Source organism: Arachis hypogaea, chromosome 17 (assembly GCF_003086295.3).
Source record: "Arachis hypogaea cultivar Tifrunner chromosome 17, arahy.Tifrunner.gnm2.J5K5, whole genome shotgun sequence".
NCBI classification, from domain to species: domain Eukaryota; kingdom Viridiplantae; phylum Streptophyta; class Magnoliopsida; order Fabales; family Fabaceae; genus Arachis; species Arachis hypogaea.
In genome coordinates this window covers 49813275-49835575 of record NC_092052.1, presented here as the reverse complement: position 1 = coordinate 49835575, position 22301 = coordinate 49813275, and positions in this window count along the sequence as shown.

Here is a 22301-nt window from a genome sequence, read left to right as displayed (position 1 = left end):
AGAAAACCTAACTCTCTTTGATCTTCAAACCACCATAACTTGAGCTACGGAGCTCCGATTGACGAGCTGTTTGTGGCCACGCGTCACTCTTTCCATCCTCCACAATTCTATCTAAGTTTTGTGGTGAGTAATCCACTGTCCTCTGCCCAGTTTTCCTTTTCCTCTTCAAATTTGAATTTGGTTTGGGTTTTGAGGAAACCTTATGATTTTGGTTGTTTAGGAGTGCTCTAGTATGAGCCATGGGTGATATTCATCACAAACTTCAGTGGGTTAAGGTAAGAAACCCTCCAACCCTTGTGATTTATCATATTTATGAGCCCTAGGTTGATGTATGTATGTGATATTGGTTATGTTAGTGTACTTGGTGATTTTGATACACAATTGGGAGGTTGGTGTTGCTTGTGGAGCTTTGGTGAGGCTTGGAGCTAAGGGTTGGTGGAGACTTCCATAGAAGGGGCTCAATTGGTTTGGCTACAAGAGGTATGGTTTAAGTTTCATTTAAGTACCGTGTGGTGTGATGAGAATTCCTAGGCTAGATGCCCCTAGGATTAAGTTTGGATTGTGTAAATGGTTGGTGCTAATATGCATGGTTGGTATGTAATGTGAATTAATGATCGGGTTGAGAATTGTGTGGCCTTGTATGCTTGGTGTATTGAGAATTGTATGTATTGGGTAATGAGTATTGATTTTTGGTTTATACTTTTAAATTATGAATTGGGCCGGAGGCCGTGAATTTTGGGCCGGAAGCCGGAAAGAGGTAAGGAAGGTAAGTTGATGTGTGCATTGTATGATGACACAAGTGATTGGATGAATTTCAGATAATGAATATATGAATAATTGAGTTGGTTATTGAATAATAAGGTTTGAGGAGTTGAAGTGTGGAATTTGGTAATTTTGGGTGAAATTATGTAGATGAGGTATGTTTAGTTTTGGTTGAGATATATTATGTGGTCATATATGTGATTATGATTAATGATGCCTTGATGGTATGATGATGCATGAGAGATATGTATGTTGTGATATATACTTGAGGAATGATTAAGGTTGATTAGTGGGTGAAACCACGTGATAGTGAGTATGATATTGATTATGTATAATGAAGATTGATTGAAAATAATATTGTTGGAAATTAGGATGAGGAAGGATGTATGACATGTTAATGTGTTTGCAATTTATCCATTTGTTTGAAATGGGTAAAAACGATTATATGGCGGTTTTGTGAATTGTGGTAAAGTGTTAATGTATGAGTTGAGGAGGCTTGATGTTGGTTTTGGTATATTTTGATTGATTTCAAAAGGGGTTGAAACTGGCATGCTTTGGTTGATTTTGAAAAGGGTTGAAAATGGCTAGTTTTGAAATTGGCACTTTGTGGTCTTGTGTGAAGACATGGTTTTTGGGCAAACTTTGACGGGACATAACTTGGACAGCGGATTTTCATTTTGTGCCAAACTTGTTTAGAAGTGAAATTGGATCCAGGATGTCAATGCCGTTCGAAGAACGGGCGAAAAACGATTTAAAATGAGAAAGTTATGTCCGTCGGAAGATTGGGGGTTGAATCTGTGAATTCTGCAGCTTTTAACTTAGAAAATTTTTAGCAGAATAACCTTCCAAGAAAGTTACGTACGCGTCGTTTTTCAAGAAGGCACCATCCACGCGGTGGCGTGGTGCGCGCGTGCGCGTCGATGCGTTGCACCCAATGCCCAGCCATTATCCCGAGAGTTGTGCCAGAGTTGTGCCAGTTTTGTACCTGGGGCGCAAATGCACCCACGCGTACGCGTGGCTGACACGTACGCGTCGTCTGGCTGTGTTTCAATCCGCACGTTGATGAGCTTTGTGGCCATCCACGCGTGCGCGTGGAGGACGCGTATGCGTGGCCCTGTTTTCATGCTAAAGTTAATTTTTGAGTTTTAAAAGCCAAACCTCATACTTCTAAGCCTCCGATCTTACCCCTTATGTATTAAATCATTACGATATGCCTAGCAATGAGGAAGGAGCTAGGGGATGTGGTAACTTACGAATGAAGCAATGGAAAAAGTTATGATCAATGATGATCAAAGATGATTATATGAGATATGGAGGATGACGGTGGAAGTACCGTGTATGCCATGAGCCGAAGGGCTATATTTATTGATAAATGGCTGGTTCTTGATTGAACCATGAGCCGGGTGGCTGAGTTATTGCCGAATTCGGCGGAGCCATGTTGATAAATTGGCTAGTTCTAGATTGAACTGTGAACCGGATGGCTGAGTTATTGCCGGGTTACGGCAAAGCCATTATGGATTATGGCTAAGTATAAATGCATATATGATAAATGAACGAATATGATAAATGAATAATGATGGAAAATGTTGAATGTAAGTATGATTGTGTTTTCTCTCTGGTTGTAAGGGTGACAGGACACCGATACCCTCTAATGGCAACAGGGCGCAGATATCCTCTAATGGCGACAGGGCGCAGATACCCTCTAATGGTGACAGGGCACATATTCCCTCTAATGATATTATTGCGCAACAGAGAGACTGTGCCCGGGTTAGCTACCGGACACGTCGGGTTGGCTTGATAACCGACAGATGATATCATCAGCCATAGGGCAGGCACTCATCATTTGCATATGTTTGAATTGTTTGGGTTTGCCTATTTGTTTTGGATTTCTACATTATATATGCTATGTTACCTGATTATGTGCTACTTGTTCTACTTGTACCTTAATTGTGTATTACTTGCCTGTATTGCTTGTGTTTGTACAACTGAGAGACCCCTCATGTTGGTGTCGGTAGAGGTTGAGGGCTGTTCTTGATGAGATGAATTGATGATGCGATTGTATGATGATGATGACCATTGGATGAGAAGATTTGAGCTCCCTGGTAGACGCAGTGATGTGATTTCACTAGCTCCAGGTGAGGGTATGATGTATTGATATAGAATTGCTGAGATAGGACGACTGATGATGGTTTTGTTTATGATTCTGAATCCGATATGTGGGAGAGTCAGTGAGTTGGGAATCATATGAGATATGAACTAGTTTTAGTATCCCCTTACGACAGTTGCCTATTCATGGATTAGTGATAATCTAGGCTGGATACTTGGTGAAAAGGAGTTTAGGATGCTTAATGAGTTTTTATTGCAGTGCATTGTATTTATTTGGCACTTTTACCGTAATGAGAACCCATGGGCCCAGGGTTCTCATTCCGTATATATCTCTTGTTTTTCAGATACAGGTCCAGGTGCTTAGAAGTGAGTTGTGGGTCGTCTGAGAGACGGCGAAGATCTTTATTTTCTCTACTTTGTGTTTTGCTTAGAATCTCTCCACCTTTGTTTCGAAAAGATTATATTATGTATTGAACTCTTTTAAACTGGCCTATAGAGGCTCTCGTGTTTCCTTTGGGAGAGATTAGGATATACTGTTGTCAACTACTTTCATACTGTACCCTAGCCGGCCTAAACTTCACGGGTCGCGACTAGTGGCTATTTACTTATGTTATATATATCTATCTGTTATCTATCTCTTAATCTCCTTTATGCCTTGTTCGTATATCGCTTTCGGCTTCACTGTTTATTTTTTTGTTGTCGAAACGTGAGTGGTACGTCTTCGCGATTTTATTTCTACTCTTTTCAGGCTTCTCGATTAATATTCCTTTTGAAATTACCTATATATATATATATATATTAAAAATCCACCTGAGTGTCGTACCACCGTAGTATCATTGACTTATGACTCGAGCATAAGGATTTGCATATTAGGGTGTTACATTATGGTATCATAGCAGTTCGTCCTCGTGAGCCTGAGGGATGGAACTGCTTATGCTTAAATGCATACTCTGAGTCTGTGCCTGTGCTAGTTAGGGTGTCTAACTGATACATTTAGCATGTAGTCCATGAGTGTACCTTTGGTACTTTGAAGCACTATACTTCCGATATTGAGACTGATCAACTTGATATCGATTGTTTGGTGTGTATAGGAACCAGATGGCACCTCGTGGACCCGGTCGGGGACGTGAGAGAGATCGTACTAGTACTCAGGAACCGGAAATCAACCTGAATAACCCGGTAAACCTTATGGTGGCATTGGAGAATATGGCTGCTGCTATGTAGGCCACTGCGGAAGCTCTTGGGCAACAGATAAATAATAATGGCAATGGCGGAAGTGGAGCTCAGGGCCTGACAAACCCCAATTTGACGGTTTGTTTTGTATTGATTTTTGGGGATTTTATCACCTTTTACCCATATTTATTCAAGAAATAGCATGGTTTTGTATATTCTCCTTTAATTGTGCTTGAATGTGAAAACATGCTTTTTAGGACTCAAAATAGCTAAATTTAATTCACCTTGATTCTATTAGATGCCTTGATATGTTTGTTAAGTGATTTAAGGTTTAGGAGGCAAAGATTGGATCAAGGGAATGAAGAAAGAAAGCATGAAAAGTTGGAGAACTCATGAAGAAATAGAAGAACCGGAAAGCTGTCAAGCCGACCTCTTCGCACTTAATCGGCCATAACTTGAGCTATAGAGGTCCAAATGATGCGGTTCCAGGTCGGTTAGAAAGCTAACATCCGGGGCTTCGAAACGATATAAGATTTGCTATGGTTGAACCACGTATGGTGGCGCGCACACGCAAAGTATGCGCACGTGCCGTTGCTGCCACCTAGTTCACTTAAAGCAAAACGTGGCCAACGAATTCTAAAGCCTTGTGGGCCCAATCCAACTCATTTCTGATGCTATTTAACCCAAGGAATGAAGAGGGAAACGTGTTTTAGTTACCAATTAGTTTAGTTTAGCTTTGTAGTTAGTTTCTAGAGAGAGAAGCTCTCACTTCTCTCAAGAATTAGGATTAGGTTTAGTTCTTAGATCTAGATTTTAATTCATCTTCTTCTACTTCTATCTTCTCAATTCCTTGTTGTTACATTCATTCTTCTTCCATCCTTTTGTTGTAATTTCCTTTATGTTGTTCTTGCATTTTGTTGTAGATCTACTTTTGTTCCTTCCTTTCTCTTTCAATTCAATTCAAGGTAAATCATAATAATTGTGTTCATTTGATTTGTTGTTGTTTAATTCCTTGCAAATTGAGTAGTGTAGATTTACTTTTCTTGCAATTTTACTATGCCTTCCTTTTATGCCTTCCAAGTGTTTGATGAAATGCTTGGTTGGATTTTAGAGTAGAATTTTATGTTCTTGGCTTGGAAAGGTAACTTAGGAACTCTTGAGTTACTAATGTCCAAGTAATTGATGATTGGGATCCATTGACTCTAGTTCTTACTAATTGAATTAGTGGAGAGTTAGGACTTATGGACTAGGATTGACATAGCTCATTTGACTTTCCTTTACTACTAGTTAGAGGATGATTTAATGAGATTAATCCTTGCCAATTCTCATATTGTGGTTAGTGATTAGGATAGAGATCCTTGACCACCAACCCTTGCCAAGACCTTTTTAGGCCTTAGTTTACTTTCTTGCCATTTATCTTTCATGCCTCTTATCAAAACCCCAAAAATGATTCATAACCAATAACAAGACACTCTATTGTAATTCCTAGGGAGAACGACCCGAGGTTCCAATACTTCGGTTTATAAATTTAGGGGTTTGTTACTTGTGACAAACAATCTTTTGTATGAAAGGATTATTGCTTGGTTTAGAAACTATACTTGCAACGAGAATTCATTTGTGAATTCTAAACCATCAAAAATCTATTCGTCAAAATGGCGCCGTTGCCGGGGAATTGCAATGGTGTTATGTTATTGGTTATTGTATATATGTGAATATTGTGAATATGTTTGCCTTTTGCTTCTTTGTTAGTTCTTACTAGTTTTTAGGATTTAATTTTCTTGCTTCTTATTTGATTTTATTTTTATTTTCTCTTGCTATCATGAATTCTCACTTTGGCTATGAGTGTGATTACAACTATGTTGTAGGTAATGGGGGCTACAATGAAGATGTGTATCAAGAATGGGATAACCAAAGGTGGGAAGAGCCACATGCACATGATCAATCTTCATGGCAACAACCTCCACCAATACACTATGAAGAAGAGCCATTCTTCGATGCATATCAATCTAATGGCTATGGTGAACTCCCTTGTGACTTTCAAGAACCACCACCATATGCCTATGAGCCATACCCTCAACATAGCCCTCAACAACCATACTCACAAGCCCCTTCTTACCAACCATCTTTATATGACCCTAATCCATACCCACCACACCAACAATCATATGAACCATATGAGCCACACATAGAGCCACCACCATTCCAACATCAACATTTTCAAGAGCCACCCCCTCCATGTTATTACCAAGATGAACCACCTCCAATATATGAAAATTTCCAACCACAAGATGAATACTACTTTTCACCACAACCTCCCATGGAAGAATACTCATATCCATTGATCCAAGAGCCACATGATCCTAATCATATTATCCAAGAGGAACAAGAGTCAAGGGATCGTCTCAAGGAAGCATTGGATCAATTTCAAGCAACCATGGAGTGTGTTGTGCAACAAGTGGAAAGAGTGGAAATTATTGAACCACCACAACTCTACCAAGAAGAACCACCTTCCTACTATGAACCCTTCCCCCAAATTGATGAACCCTTCCATCCACCCCAACCTCCAATGGATGACATCCTTGATGTTCTTGTTCAAGGACAAGAGGAAATGAAAAGGGATGTGCAACAATTCACGGCCGCCTTGGATGAGGTGGTAAACCGGTTAGCATCCCAATGCTTGAACTCTCAAGGAACTCCCATGGCTACATGTGGGGAATCAAATGAAGAGCATAACATAAAAGAGAGATTGGTGGAGAATGAGAGAAGTTGCTTTGTATTGGAACAATTGGTGGAAGCTATGATTATTGAAGAAAGGGAAGAATTGGTTGAAGACTTAGGAGGTGCGGAGCCTCCATGGGAATCTAGAATTGAAGAAAACCCCTCCAAGATGATTGAAATTGATGCTAGGAAGGAAAGTGCACACCTTCCAAGACATATTCCATATGAAGATTTGGATGGGATAGAGCAAGAAGTGAGTTCCCTTGGTGATGAAGATCAAGCATCAAACCTTAGTGGTGAAGAATCCTTTGAGCATGAAGAACCTTCCCCCAACAAGATGGAAAGCAATGTGGAGGTAAATTTTTCTTACCCTCCCATTTATGACTTGAGTAGGAAAAATGGTTTATATAAAATTATTGAACAAAGGATTATAATTGAGAAGTCTTGTGAAGAGGTGGAAATCCTTAGAAAAAGGAGGATGGGAATTGAATACGCTTTATCAAAACTCTTGGAGTTGTCTTTGCCTAGGTTGCCATCTACTCCTTCATTTGAGTGGGTGAAATTTATTTCTATTAGCTTTACTATCCCACTTGAATATGGTTTGCTTGAAACGGATGGCCAACTTAGGGAGCTTTGTGGGATGAAGCGTAAACGAAAAAGGTTTTATGGTTGGCGTTGTAAATCAAGGCTCATTATGGTTGATGCATCAAACATGAGATATAAAGGTTGGAGTAGTGCTCAAATAGATGGGTCTAGGAGGATTGTTGGCCACTATATAGAGAATTCACCTCACTCACCACCCGGTTGGACTAATAATGATGATCAACTTCAAGACGGGTGTGAAAACAAAGTGTGGGATCCCGGATTACAAGAAGAGGATCAACTTTGGGAGCCCCAAGCTTGTGAAGAACTCCATCAAGACTTGGCTCAATCCATGAAGAATCTTGGGGCACAATGGAGAACCAAGCATTGGTGGGAGTTCCAAGATGAATACAAGCACAAGCCACCTTGATGAGGAGCTCCCCATAAGTCCAACTTAAGGACAATAAACAAAAGTGCTAGGTGGGAGACAACCTACCATGGTAAAATCCTTTCATTTTCTCTTTTGTATATATTGGTAGAATTAGCTTAATTTCATGTTTTGTTTAGTTAGTTGAGTATGTTTGGTAGTTTAAGTATGTTAAATAAGGTTTTATGGTGTTTTGGTAGCTGTTTGGAGGTTTGGAATGCTTGGATTGGTGCAAAAACATAGAAAAAAAATTTTTTTTTTTGAAAAACAGAGCACCATCCACGCGTACGCGTACATGGCGCGTACGCGCACATACAGCATTTCCGACCAACCACGCGCGCGCGCCATGCGTGCGTACGCGTGGATTGAGAAGTTCCAACCTCCATACATTTTCCAGAGAGTTGTGCCTGCGCCGCGCCAACGTTGTGCCTTTCGCACAAACCAACTCGCGCGTACGCGCACATGACGCGTACGCGTCACTCTCGAAATAAGCCATCCGCGCGCGCGCGGCATGCGCGCGTACGCGCGGATTTCTTTCCTTCACCACATTTCTTTTCTTCTCCTCTTTCTATTTCTTTCCTTCTCCTTTCTCCTACCCCTCATCCAACACTTCCAAACACCATTGACAACCATTTATTTTAGTTAACAAATTAGTTAGTTAGTTAGTTGATTAGTTAGTTTTAGTTTAGTTTTCATTTTATTTTCTCTCTTTTCATTATAAGTGTTGGAGTATTGACTTTGTTTACTATACATTGCTATATCCCTTATTGCCTAAATGCTATTTTAGCATGAATGTTTTTAGATAATCTTTGTTGGATTCTATGATTGAGGTTATATTTTGTTACTTGGTTTTGAGTTCTTCATGCTTACCTTTTGAAAAATACCAAGTGATGAGAATTGTCTTCGAGCTTATAACTCTTTTGAATTGCATGTTGTAGCTAGCCACCATGTGATTTGGATCCTTTTCCCTCGATTAGGCAACCTCTTGATGGATGATGTTGTGCATTTACCTTAATGCATTGTGTTCATGATTATATCCATCCATATGTTTGACTTGAATGCTTTCATGCTTCTCTAATGCTTGTCTTACCTTACAAGCTTACTTAAAGCATCTCAAGCACACTAGGATAAGTGAAGTGCATGCTTCTTTTGTGACATAGCTTTTATGCTAATGTGTATTCTAAACCGTGCAATTTAGAATTCACACACCTAATATTTCTTAATGTCACACTAATTCACTCACCTCATTCTAGTGATTTACCTCATTCCAACAATGTATGCTTCCTTGCTTTTATATCTTCTCATCTTATGGTGTTACATTTTTGTTTTTCATAACGAATGCACCACAAGCAACCATGGAAGTGGAAGAAAGAACACATAGCAATCCGGAGAGTCGCCGTACCCCCTTGCTCATCTTTGAGTGCACCGAGGACGGTGCAAACTTTTAAGTGTGGGGAGGTCTTCCGACCGGTCGGCGATTTTGGGTGACAAATTTCTAATCCCAACACTTTTGCATTTCATTTTAGGTTTTTTTTTGGATTTTTGTTACATTTTCTTATTTTTGCATATATATACACAATAAGCTTAGTCAAAATAATGAAATTTTCCAAGGATTTCTATCTATAGGGCATGTCAATTGATTTGAGTGAAAACTTTTCATAGAACTTGCTTGAATTATATATATTGTGGAACATGTTTTGAGCTAAGAACACAAGCTTGTGAGATTTGAGCCTAACGGTGTGGTTACATCTTACAACCACTTATTTTTCCTTCTTGTGTGCATTATTCTCTTTCTATGATTGTAATCTTTGATTTGTTTGATTCTTTATGTCCATTATTTTGTGTATTCATGCATTTATGTGATTGAGGCCATCATTTCATTAGCTCACTTACCCAAATGGCCTTACCTTTTATCTTCCTTTGTTAGCCAAATTTGAGCCTACGCTTAACCCATTTATTCTTTAATTTAGCACATTACTAGCCTTAAAGCGAAAAACAATAAATGTCCTTAATTTGGATCTTTGATTAGCTTAGGCTAGTGTGTGTGAGTATCATTCAAGTGTGGGAACCTTGGGACATTGGGTGAATAAAAGGGTAGTTTTGTAATGTTATTGGAAATATTGGGAATTGGGTACATACTCATGTATTGATCAAATGTAAAACCTTATGCATTGATGCTCTTGTATATAGAAAGAAAAAAAATGAATGAGAAAAACAAAAGAAAAAGAAAAGAAAAATAATATGGAAAAGAAAAAAAATAGAAAAAAAAAAGAAAGAAGAAAAAAATAATAAAAAAGGGACAAAATGCCCCAAGGCAAGGTCCAATAAAATCAATGCATAAGTGTTGTGAAATGAAAAAGAAAATGCATGAGTATGTGAAAAAGTGAGAAAATGGGTAGTTAGGTTAGAACTTAATTGTATAGGATGTCATAGGTTAGGTGGGAAGTTTAAGCTTATCAAAGATTCAAATTTCAAGCTCACTTGACCAAATATGCATCCTACCTTGACCCTAGCCCCATTACAACCAATGAAAAGACCTCATGATACTTGTATGCATGCATGAAATAAATGTTGATTGTTAGAAGAAAAACAAATCTTGGAAAGCATGAAATAGAGGAGAATTGAGTGAATCAACCCTAAACACTTGAGCGAATAGAGTGCAAACACATCCGGTGAGGGTTCGATGCTCAATTACATGTTTTCACCTATGATCATCATTCTTCATGCAAGTTTGTAAAAAAATATTTAATAACTCAATTCAATTGTGGATTAGACTTGCTAGTCCTTAGCCCTTGTGCATATATGTTTCTTGGGAATTGATTTATTTTGACCAAGCACTTGCATTCATTTAGATAGTTGCATATAGGTAGATTGCATTTAGTTAGTTCCCATTGAATAAATGCCATACCCTTACTTCATTCTTGGTTTAAGCATGAGGACATGCTTGGTTTAAGTGTGGGGAGGTTGACAAACCCCAATTTGACGGTTTGTTTTGTATTGATTTTTGGGGATTTTATCACCTTTTACCCATATTTATTCAAGAAATAGCATGGTTTTGTATATTCTCCTTTAATTGTGCTTGAATGTGAAAACATGCTTTTTAGGACTCAAAATAGCTAAATTTAATTCACCTTGATTCTATTAGATGCCTTGATATGTTTGTTAAGTGATTTAAGGTTTAGGAGGCAAAGATTGGATCAAGGGAATGAAGAAAGAAAGCATGAAAAGTTGGAGAACTCATGAAGAAATAGAAGAACCGGAAAGCTGTCAAGCCGACCTCTTCGCACTTAATCGGCCATAACTTGAGCTACAGAGGTCCAAATGATGCGGTTCCAGTTGGGTTGGAAAGCTAACATCCGGGGCTTCGAAATGATATAAGATTTGCTATGGTTGAACCACGTATGGTGGCGCGCACGCGCAAAGTACGCGCACGCGCCGTTGCTGCCACCTAGTTCACTTAAAGCAAAACGTGGCCAACGAATTCTAAAGCCTTGTGGGCCCAATCCAACTCATTTCTGATGTTATTTAACCCAAGGAATGAAGAGGGAAACGTGTTTTAGTTACCAATTAGTTTAGTTTAGCTTTGTAGTTAGTTTCTAGAGAGAGAAGCTCTCACTTCTCTCTAGAATTAGGATTAGGTTTAGTTCTTAGATCTAGATTTTAATTCATCTTCTTCTACTTCTATCTTCTCAATTCCTTGTTGTTACATTCATTCTTCTTCCATCCTTTTGTTGTAATTTCCTTTATGTTGTTCTTGCATTTTGTTGTAGATCTACTTTTGTTCCTTCCTTTCTCTTTCAATTCAATTCAAGGTAAATCATAATAATTGTGTTCATTTGATTTGTTGTTGTTTAATTCCTTGCAAATTGAGTAGTGTAGATTTACTTTTCTTGCAATTTTACTATGCCTTCCTTTTATGCCTTCCAAGTGTTTGATGAAATGCTTGGTTGGATTTTAGAGTAGAATTTTATGTTCTTGGCTTGGAAAGGTAACTTAGGAACTCTTGAGTTACTAATGTCCAAGTAATTGATGATTGGGATCCATTGACTCTAGTTCTTACTAATTGAATTAGTGGAGAGTTAGGACTTATGGACTAGGATTGACATAGCTCATTTGACTTTCCTTTACTACTAGTTAGAGGATGATTTAATGAGATTAATCCTTGCCAATTCTCATATTGTGGTTAGTGATTAGGATAGAGATCCTTGACCACCAACCCTTGCCAAGACCTTTTTAGGCCTTAGTTTACTTTCTTGCCATTTATCTTTCATGCCTCTTATCAAAACCCCAAAAATGATTCATAACCAATAACAAGACACTCTATTGTAATTCCTAGGGAGAACGACCCGAGGTTCCAATACTTCGGTTTATAAATTTAGGGGTTTGTTACTTGTGACAAACAATCTTTTGTATGAAAGGATTATTGCTTGGTTTAGAAACTATACTTGCAACGAGAATTCATTTGTGAATTCTAAACCATCAAAAATCTATTCGTCAGGGCCCGATGACACTGGCAACTTTCTTAAAGGTTAATCCACCTAAGTTCAAGGGAACCACCAATCCGACTGAAGCTGACACCTGGTTTCAGGCCATGGAGCGAGCACTGCAAGCGCAGTTGGTGCCTGAAGAGCAGTGTGTTGAATTTGCTACCTATCTGCTCACGGGGGAAGCATCACATTGGTGGCAAGGGGCTCGACGTCTCTTGCAGCAGAGGAATGATCCTATCACTTGGGGTGCCTTCTGAGTGGAATTTTATAAGAAGTACTTCCCGAATTCTGCTAGAATGGCCAAGGAACTTGAATTACTGCAGCTAAAGCAGGGTACAATGTCCGTATCTCAGTATACGGATAAATTTGAGGAGTTATTCAGGTTTTCTCGTATGTGTCAAGGAACCCCGGGAGACTTCGAGGAATGGAAGTGTATTAAGTATGAGGAAGGACTTCAAAGTGAAATCCTGAGCTCCGTTGGACCGATGGAGATTAGGGTCTTCTCTGGACTTGTGAACAAGAGCCGTATTGCTGAAGAATGTGTGAGGAAGGCTATTGAGGCGAAGAATGACCGTCGGGAGTCCCACCGCAGGGAGCACAATCAAGAATACCCAACAAGGGGTCAAGAGTTTAAGAGAAGAGGATACCCACAACGTTTTCCCCAAGGGCGAAATGACCTTGCGACGAATAAGAATTCCAAAGGAAAAGGTAGGAGAAAACAGATAGTGGCTGCTTCGGATGTTTTGAGCTGTCAGAGATGTGGAGGTCATCATCCAAATAGACCGTGTCATTATAGTTCGGGTTTGTGTTACAATTGCGGAAAGCTAGGACATTTGGTTAGAGATTGCCCACACCGAGAGGACCGGGAGACTGCTAGGTCCGATTCTCGTACCTAAGGTAATAAGAAAACTGATAACTTAATTCTTTACCACTTTAGACAATGCTGAAGGCTGGTATTCACTCATAATACATGGTCGAGATGGATTGGGACTTTACCATGGTTATAGAGGAGTTGGACACGTGTCCTGAAAACGTCCTAAGAAGGTCAACCGGAATACTACCAAGGGACAACAACAAGGTTGTGTCTTCACTAAAACAACGAGTGACACCGATAGATCTGACAGTTTGGAAATTGGTAAGCGAAAGATCGGTAACAACGTGTTAAAAGTACGATTAATTTGGTATGTAGTTTTGGCTATCATAGATAGAAATCTAGTGAATGCCAGTCATGCTAAGTTGTGGTTGAGTACTTGAGGAAGTAAGTGATAGAGCTAGTACTAGACGAGAGATCAGAATAAAGCAGCAGAAACTTACGGAAGCAGTAACACAGGATAGCTACGAATAGGAGCTGTAAAAGTTTACTATAATATCTTAAGTTTGAATACTAGAAGGGTTAACTGGGTTACTGCAAGTAATGATCCCCAAATAGTTGGAATTGATTGCGGCTGCGAGCTTTGATGGTTCTAAAGCGGATGAGAAAATTATCATTGATGCATAATTGGATTTAGATGATGAGAGGGTGCAAGTTGTCGTGTTTGAGAGATGAGTACTATGATGATTGGTCATAGTGACCTTGGATTTAGATTGAGGTTTATAATGGTTAGTTTTGAAAGACGAATGTGAAAAAACATTAAATTGAAATGTTGATGCGGTACTGAGATTGGTTTGAGGGAACCCGTGACAGGTGGTAAACTCCAATTTTTGGAGAGGTACTGTTGAAATTTTTTTTTCCAAGAATTTGAAAGAGTGTTGGTTATGGTTTTGAAGATGATTTTTGATATGAGTAACTCTAACAAAAGAGATGTGTCTCGAATGCTTTTATAAATTATTAAAGGAAAGCGGATTCTCATGATTTTGTTAAATTGTTATTTCAAACTCATTTGATTTCTAGAAATGAAAAGGGTTTTTGATTGACAAGTCAGAGACTTCATAACAGCAAGTCATGTAGAACTTCAAGGGTTTGAGAATAGAAAAGTAAGTTTGGAGGTTATGCTTGGAGTTGAACTGTGATTAGAGGAATTGGCTTTGCAGAGAGAGAGGATAGTGATGGAGTATGATTAAGGTGTGGTGATGATCTTTGATTGATTATAGTGATGTGGGATGATGGCTATGATTAACGATGATGGCAATCTTATTGATGACATGATTTGAGATTTAATAGGGTGTGAGTTGATGAGACGATAAAAGTAAGGAACGAGGCTGTTGGCTGGCGTTGAACGAATGAACGAGACCCTCGGAGATAGAGAAATCAGAGCGCGGCAACGGAAGCGCGCAGAGTAAAAGGACCTTGGAACTGTTATGCGTTAGATATAAAGGCAGACTATGCTCGCGTACTCGTAGTGATGGATGGAATTTTCGAGGGCGAAAATTTCTGTTAGGGGGGTAGAATCTAATACCCGGTCTAACGGAAATTAATTAAATAGTAAATTAAATAGGAGCGAATATGGTTGGAAGATTTGGCAATTGGAATTTGATCATTTAAATATGATATTTGGATTCAGTGAATTTTTCCGAGTCGGAAGACATAGTTTTCTGCGTAAAAACGCGCAGTGAAATTTTGATCGGCAGTACCGGCTGAGATCTGTCTGGTACTACAGTTGAGAAAATTGATTATAAGTAAATAAGGTTAAGAAAGGAGGAATTTTAATTAGGGAAGGTAGAAATATTTAAAATGCGATTTGGAGCGCTAATCTTAAAGGTTTTGGCCCAAAATTGGGCTAACGGACAAAAGTAAGTAAACCGGGCCTAAGTGGGCCCAAGACCCAATATATATAAACATTAGTTATGAGCATTTCAGCTCATTCTACCCTAAAAGGAAGGGTTGGGGCGCTGAATTGAGAAGAGAGGAGGGAAGAGAGAAAACCTAACTCTCTTTGATCTTTAAACCACCATAACTTGAGCTACAGAGCTCTGATTGACGAGCCGTTTGTGGCCACGCATCGCTCTTTTCATCTTCCACAATTCTCTTTTAGTTTTGTGGTGAGTAATCCACTGTCCTCTGCCCAGTTTTCATTTTCCTCTTCAAATTCAAATTTGGTTTGGGTTTTGAGGAAACCTTATGATTTTGGTTGTTTAGGAGTGCTCTAGTATGAGCCATGGGTGATATTCATCACAAACTTCAGTGGGTTAAGGTAAGAAACCCTCCAACCCTTGTGATTTATCATATTTATGAGCCCTAGGTTGATGTATGTATGTGATATTGGTTATGTTAGTGTACTTGGTGATTTTGATACACAATTGGGAGGTTGGTGTTACTTGTGGAGCTTTGGTGAGGCTTGGAGCTAAGGGTTGGTGGAGACTTCCATAGAAGGGGCTCAATTGGTTTGGCTACAAGAGGTACGGTTTATGTTTCATTTAAGTACCGTGTGGTGTGATGAGAATTCCTAGGCTAGATGCCCCTAGGATTAAGTTTAGATTGTGTAAATAGTTGGTGCTAATATGCATAGTTGGTATGTAATGTGAATTAATGATCGGATTGAGAATTGTGTGGCCTTGTATGCTTGGTGTATTGAGAATTGTATGTATTGGGTAATGAGTATTGATTTTTGGTTTATGCTTTTAAATTATGAATTGGGCCGAAGGCTGTGAACTTTGGGCCGGAGGCTGGAAAGAGGTAAGGAAGGTAAGTTGATGTGTGCATTGTATGATGACACAAGTGATTGGATGAATTTCAGATAATGAATATATGAATAATTGAGTTGGTTATTGAATAATAAGGTTTGAGGAGTTGAAGTGTGGAATTTGGTAATTTTGGGTGAAATTATGTAGATGAGGTATGTTTAGTTTTGGTTTAGATATATTATGTGGTCATATATGTGATTATGATTAATGATGCCTTGATGGTATGATGATGCATGAGAGATATGTATGTTGTGATATATACTTGAGGAATGATTAAGGTTGATTAGTGGGTGAAACCACGTGATAGTGAGTATGATATTGATTATGTATAATGAAGATTGATTGAAAATAATATTGTTGGAAATTAGGATGAGGAAGGATGTATGACATGTTAATGTGTTTGCAATTTATCCATTTGTTTGAAATGGGTAAAAACGGTTATATGGCGGTTTTGTGAATTGTGGTAAAGTGTTAATGTATGAGTTGAGGAGGCTTGATGTTGGTTTTGGTATATTTTGATTGATTTCAAAAGGGGTTGAAACTGGCATGCTTTGGTTGATTTTGAAAAGGGTTGAAAATGGCTTGTCTTGAAATTGGCACTTTGTGGTCTTGTGTGAAAATATGGTTTTTGGGCATACTTTGACGAGACATAACTTGGACTGTGGATTTTCATTTTGTGCCAAACTTGTTTATAAGTGAAATTGGATCCGGGATGTCCATGTCGTTCGAAGAACGGGCGAAAAACGATTTAAAATGAGAAAGTTATGTCCGTCGGAAGATTGGGGGTTGAATCTGTGAATTCTGCAGCTTTTAACTTAGAAAATTTTTAGCAGAATGACCCTCCACGCGTAGGCGCACTTGGCGCGTACGCGTCGTTCTTCAAGAAGGCACCATCCACGCTTGTGCATGGTGCGCGCGTGTGCGTCGATGCGTTGCACCCAATGCCCAGCCATTTTCCCGAGAGTTGTGCCAGAGTTGTGCCACTTTTGTACCTGGGGCGCAAATGCACCCACGCGTACGCATGGCTGACGCGTACGCGTCGTCTGGCTGTGTTTCAATCCGCGCGTCCGCGTGTATGACGCATACGCGTCGATGAGCTTTGTGGCCATCCACGCGTGCGCGTGGAGGACGCGTACGCGTGGCCCTGTTTTCATGCTAAAGTTAATTTTTGAGTTTTAAAAGCCAAACCTCATACTTCTAAGCCTCCGATCTTACCCTTTATGTATTAAATCATTACGATATGCCTAGCAATGAGGAAGGAGCTAGGGGATGTGGTAACTTGCGAATGAAGCAAGGGAAAAAGTTATGATCAACGATGATCAAAGATGGTTATATGAGATATGGAGGATGACGGTGGAAGTACCGTGTATGCCATGAGCCGAAGGGCTATATTTATTGATAAATGGCTGGTTCTTGATTGAACCATGAGCCGGGTGGCTGAGTTATTGCCAAATACATCTGAGCCATGTTGATAAATTGGCTAGTTCTGGATTGAACTGTGAACCGGATGGCTGAGTTATTGCCGGGTTACGGGAAAGCCATTATGGATTATGGCTGAGTATAAATGCATATATGATAAATGAACGAATATGATAAATGAATAATGATGGAAAATGTTGAATGTAAGTATGCTTGTGTTCTCTCTGGTTGTAAGGGTGACAGGGCACCGATACCCTCTAATGGCGACAGGGCGCAGATATCCTCTAATGGCGACAGGGCGCAGATACCCTCTAATGGTGACAGGGCACATATTCCCTCTAATGATATTATTGTGCAACAGAGAGACTGTGCCCGGGTTAGCTACCGGACACGTCGGGTTGGCTTGATAACCGACAGATGATATCATCAGCCATAGGGTAGGCACTCATCATTTGCATATGTTTGAATTGTTTGGGTTTGCCTATTTGTTTTGGATTTCTACATTATATATGCTATGTTACCTGATTATGTGCTACTTGTTCTACTTGTACCTTAATTGTGTATTACTTGCCTGTATTGCTTGTGTTTGTACAACTGAGAGACCCCTCATGTTGGTGTCGGTAGAGGTTGAGGGTTGTTCTTGATGAGATGAATTGATGATGCGATTGCATGATGATGATGACCATTGGATGAGAAGATTTGAGCTCCCTGGTAGACGCAGTGATGTGATTTCACTAGCTCCAGGTGAGGGTATGATGTATTGATATAGAATTGCTGAGATAGGACGACTGATGATGGTTTTGTTTATGATTCTGAATCCGATACGTGGGAGAGTCAGCGAGTTGGGAATCATATGAGATATGAACTAGTTTTAGTATCCCCTTACGACAATTGCCTATTCATGGATTAGTGATAATCTAGGCTGGATACTTGGTGAAAAGGAGTTTAGGATGCTTAATGAGTTTTTATTGCAGTGCATTGTATTTATTTGGCACTTTTACCGTAATGAGAACCCATGGGCCCAGGGTTCTCATTCCGTATATATCTCTTGTTTTTCAGATACAGGTCCAGGTGCTTAGAAGTGAGTTGTGGGTCGTCTGAGAGACGGCGAAGATCTTTATTTTCTCTACTTTGTGTTTTGCTTAGAATCTCTCCACCTTTGTTTCGAAAAGATTATATTATGTATTGAACTCTTTTAAACTGACCTATAGAGGCTCTCGTGTTTCCTTTGGGAGAGATTAGGATATACTGTTGTCAACTACTTTCATACTGTACCCTAGCCGGCCTAAACTTCACGGGTCGCGACTAGTGGCTATTTACTTATGTTATATATATCTATCTGTTATCTATCTCTTAATCTCCTTTATGCCTTGTTCGTATATCGCTTTCGGCTTCACTGTTTATCTTTTTGTTGTCGAAACGTGAGTGGTACGTCTTCGCGATTTTATTTCTACTCTTTTCAGGCTTCTCGATTAATATTCTTTTCGAAATTACCTATATCTATATATTAAAAATCCACCTGAGTGTCGTACCACCGTAGTATCATTGACTTATGACTCGAGCATAAGGATTTGCATATTAGGGTGTTACATTTTCCATACACAAGCTGGTATGGAGAGGTCCCTATAGGAGTTTTGAATGCTGTTCTGTATGCCCACAGACATCATCCAGACCTCTTGCCCAATCCTTTCTACGGGTACCTACAGTCCGTTCTAGGATTTCTTTTAGTTCTCTATTTGAGACTTCAGCCTGTCATTTGTCTGTGGATGATATGGATAGGCCACTTTATGGTTAATTCCATATCTGACCAGAGCAGAGTTAAGCTGTTTATGCAGAAATGAGTGCCTCCATCACTGATCAGTATCCTAGGGACACCGAACCTGCTGAAGATATGCTTTTGGAGGAACTCATCACTGTCTTAGTATCATTAGTGGGTGTTGTAATTGCTTCTACCCATTTAGATACATAGTCTACTACTACCAGAATATAAGTGTTTGAGTATGATGGTGGGAAAGGCTCCATGAAGTCAATACCCCATACATCAAACAACTCAATCTCTAAGATCCCTTGCTGAGGCATGGCATAACCGTGAGGCAGATTACCAGTTCTCTGGCAACTGTCACAGTTATGTACAAACTCTTGGGAGTCTCTATAGAGGGTAGGCCAGTAGAAACCACATTGGAGAACTTTGGTGGCTGTTCGCTCACCTCCGAAATGTCCTCCATATTATGATCCATGGCAATGCCAAAGGATCTTCTGTGCCTCTTCTCTAGGCACGCATCTACGGATCATTCTGTCTGCACACCTCTTAAAGAGATATGGTTCATCCCACAAGTAGTACTTTGCATCCGTAATTAATTTTTTCGTTTGCACTTTGCTATACTCTTTGGGTATGAATCTCACAGCTTTATAGTTTGCAATGTCAGCAAACCATGGTACTTCCTGAATGGCAAAGAGTTGCTCATCCGGGAAAGTTTCAGAGATCTCAGTAGGAGGGAGGGACGCTCCTGCTACTGGTTCTATCCGGGACAGGTGATCTGCTACTTGGTTCTCTATCCCTTTTCTGTCTCTAATTTCTATATCAAACTCTTGCAGAAGCAACACCCATCTTATGAGTTTGGGTTTTGAATCCTGCTTTGTGAGGAGATATTTTAGAGCAGCATGGTCAGTGTACACAATCACTTTTGATTCTACTAAATAAGATCTGAACTTGTCATTGGCATAAACCACTGCAAGCAACTCTTTTTCTGTGGTTGTGTAATTCTTCTGTGTGTCATTCAGAACACGGCTAGCATAGTAAATGACGTGCAGAAGCTTGTTATGCCTTTGTCCCAATACTGAACCAATGGCATGGTCACTGGCATCACATATTAGTTCAAATGGTAATGTCCAGTCTGGTGTAGAAATGACTGGTGCTGTGACCAGTTTAGCTTTCAAAGTTTCAAATGCCTACAGACACTTTGTGTCAAAGACAAATGGCGTGTCAGCAGCTAGCAAATTGCTCAGAGGTTTTGGAAATTTTGAAAAATCCTTTATAAACCTCCTATAGAATCCTGCATGCCCTAGAAAACTTCTTATTCCCTTAACATTGGCAGGAGGTGGTAATTTTTCAATTACCTCTACCTTAGCTTGATCCACCTCTATTCTCTTGTTCAAAATTTTATGCCCAAGGACAATTCCTTCAGTCACCATAAAGTGGCATTTCTCCCAGTTTAAAACCAGGTTAGTCTCTTGGCACCTTTTCAGAACAAGTGCTAGATGGTTGATGAGCGGATAATTTATACGCTTTTTGGCATTGTTTTTATATAGTTTTTAGTATGATTTAGTTAGTTTTTAGTATATTTTTATTAGTATTTAATTAAAAATCACATTTCTGGACTTACTATGAGTTTGTGTGTTTTTCTGTGATTTCAGGTAATTTCTGGCTGAAATTGAGGGACTTGAGCAAAAATCAGATTTAGAGGTTGAAGAATGACTGCAGATGCTGTTGGATTCTGACCTCCCTGCACTCAAAGTGGATTTTCTGGAGCTACAGAACTCTAAATGGAACGCTCTCAATTGCGTTGAAGTGGATTTTTGCATCATTTACTCTTTTCTGTAAACCCTAGTAACTAGTTTAGCATAAATAGGACTTTTTACTATTGTATTTACATCCTGAGTTTTATCTTAGGATCATCTTTGGATTATCTTTTGATCCTTTGATCATGTTTAGGGGGCTGGCCTCTCGGCCATGCCTGAACCTTCATCACTTATGTATTTTCAACGGTAGAGTTTCTACACACCATAGATTAAGGTGTGGAGCTCTGCTGTTCCTCGTGAATTAATACAAAGTACTATTATGTTTCTATTCAATTCAAGCTTATTCCGATTCTAAGATATTCATTCGCACCTCAATATGAATGTGATGATCGTGACAGTCATCATCATTCCCAACTATGAATGCGTGCCTGACAACCACTTCCGTTCTACCTTAGATTGAATGAGTATCTCTGGGATTCCTTAATCAGAATCTTCGTGGTATAAGTTAGAATCCATGGATGGCCATTCTTGAGATCCAGAAAGTCTAAACCTTGTCTGTGGTATTCCAAGTAGGATCTGGGAAGGGATGGCTGCGACGAGCTTCAAACTTGCGAGTGCTGGGCGTAGTGACAGACGCAAAAGGATCAATGGATCCTATTCCAATATGATCGAGAACCGACAGATGATTAGCCATGCAGTGACAGCGCATTGGACCATTTTCACTGAGAGGACAGGATGTAGCCATTGACAACGGTGATGCCTAACATACAGCTTGCCATAGAAAGGAGTATGAATGATTGGATGAAGATAATAGGAAAGCAGAGGTTCAGAAGGACAGAAGCATCTCCATTCGCTTATCTGAAATTCTCACCAATGAATTACATAAATATCTCTATCTTTAAATTTATGTTTTAATTATATTTTAATTATCAATTCACCATAACCAATTGAATCCGCCTGATTGAGATTTGCAAGATGACCATAGCTTGCTTCAAGCCGACAATCTCTGTGGGATCGACCCTTACTCACGTAAGGTTTATTACTTGGACGACCCAGTGCACTTGCTGGTTAGTTGTGTGAAGTTGTGACAAAGAACTAAGATTATAAACGTGCGTATTGAGTTTTTAGCGCCGTTACCAAAGAATGGAACCGTCACGATTTCTGCGCACCAAGTTTTTGGCGCCGTTGCCGGGGATTGTTCGAGTTTGGACAACTGACGGTTCATCTTGTTGCTCAGATTAGGTAATTTTATTTTAATTTTAAGTTTTTTGTTTTTATTATTCTTATTTTCGAAAAAAATAAAAATAAATATTTTCAAAAAAATATTTTTATTCAGAATTTTTAAGAATGAATTCTAGTGTTTCATGATGATTTGTTGAATGCTGGCTGGCTGTAAGCCATGTCTAATCTTTTGGACCGGGGTTTCAACTTATCATCACAAGAGCTTGTTGATCTTCACCCAATTGGCAGTTACACACATAGTTGTT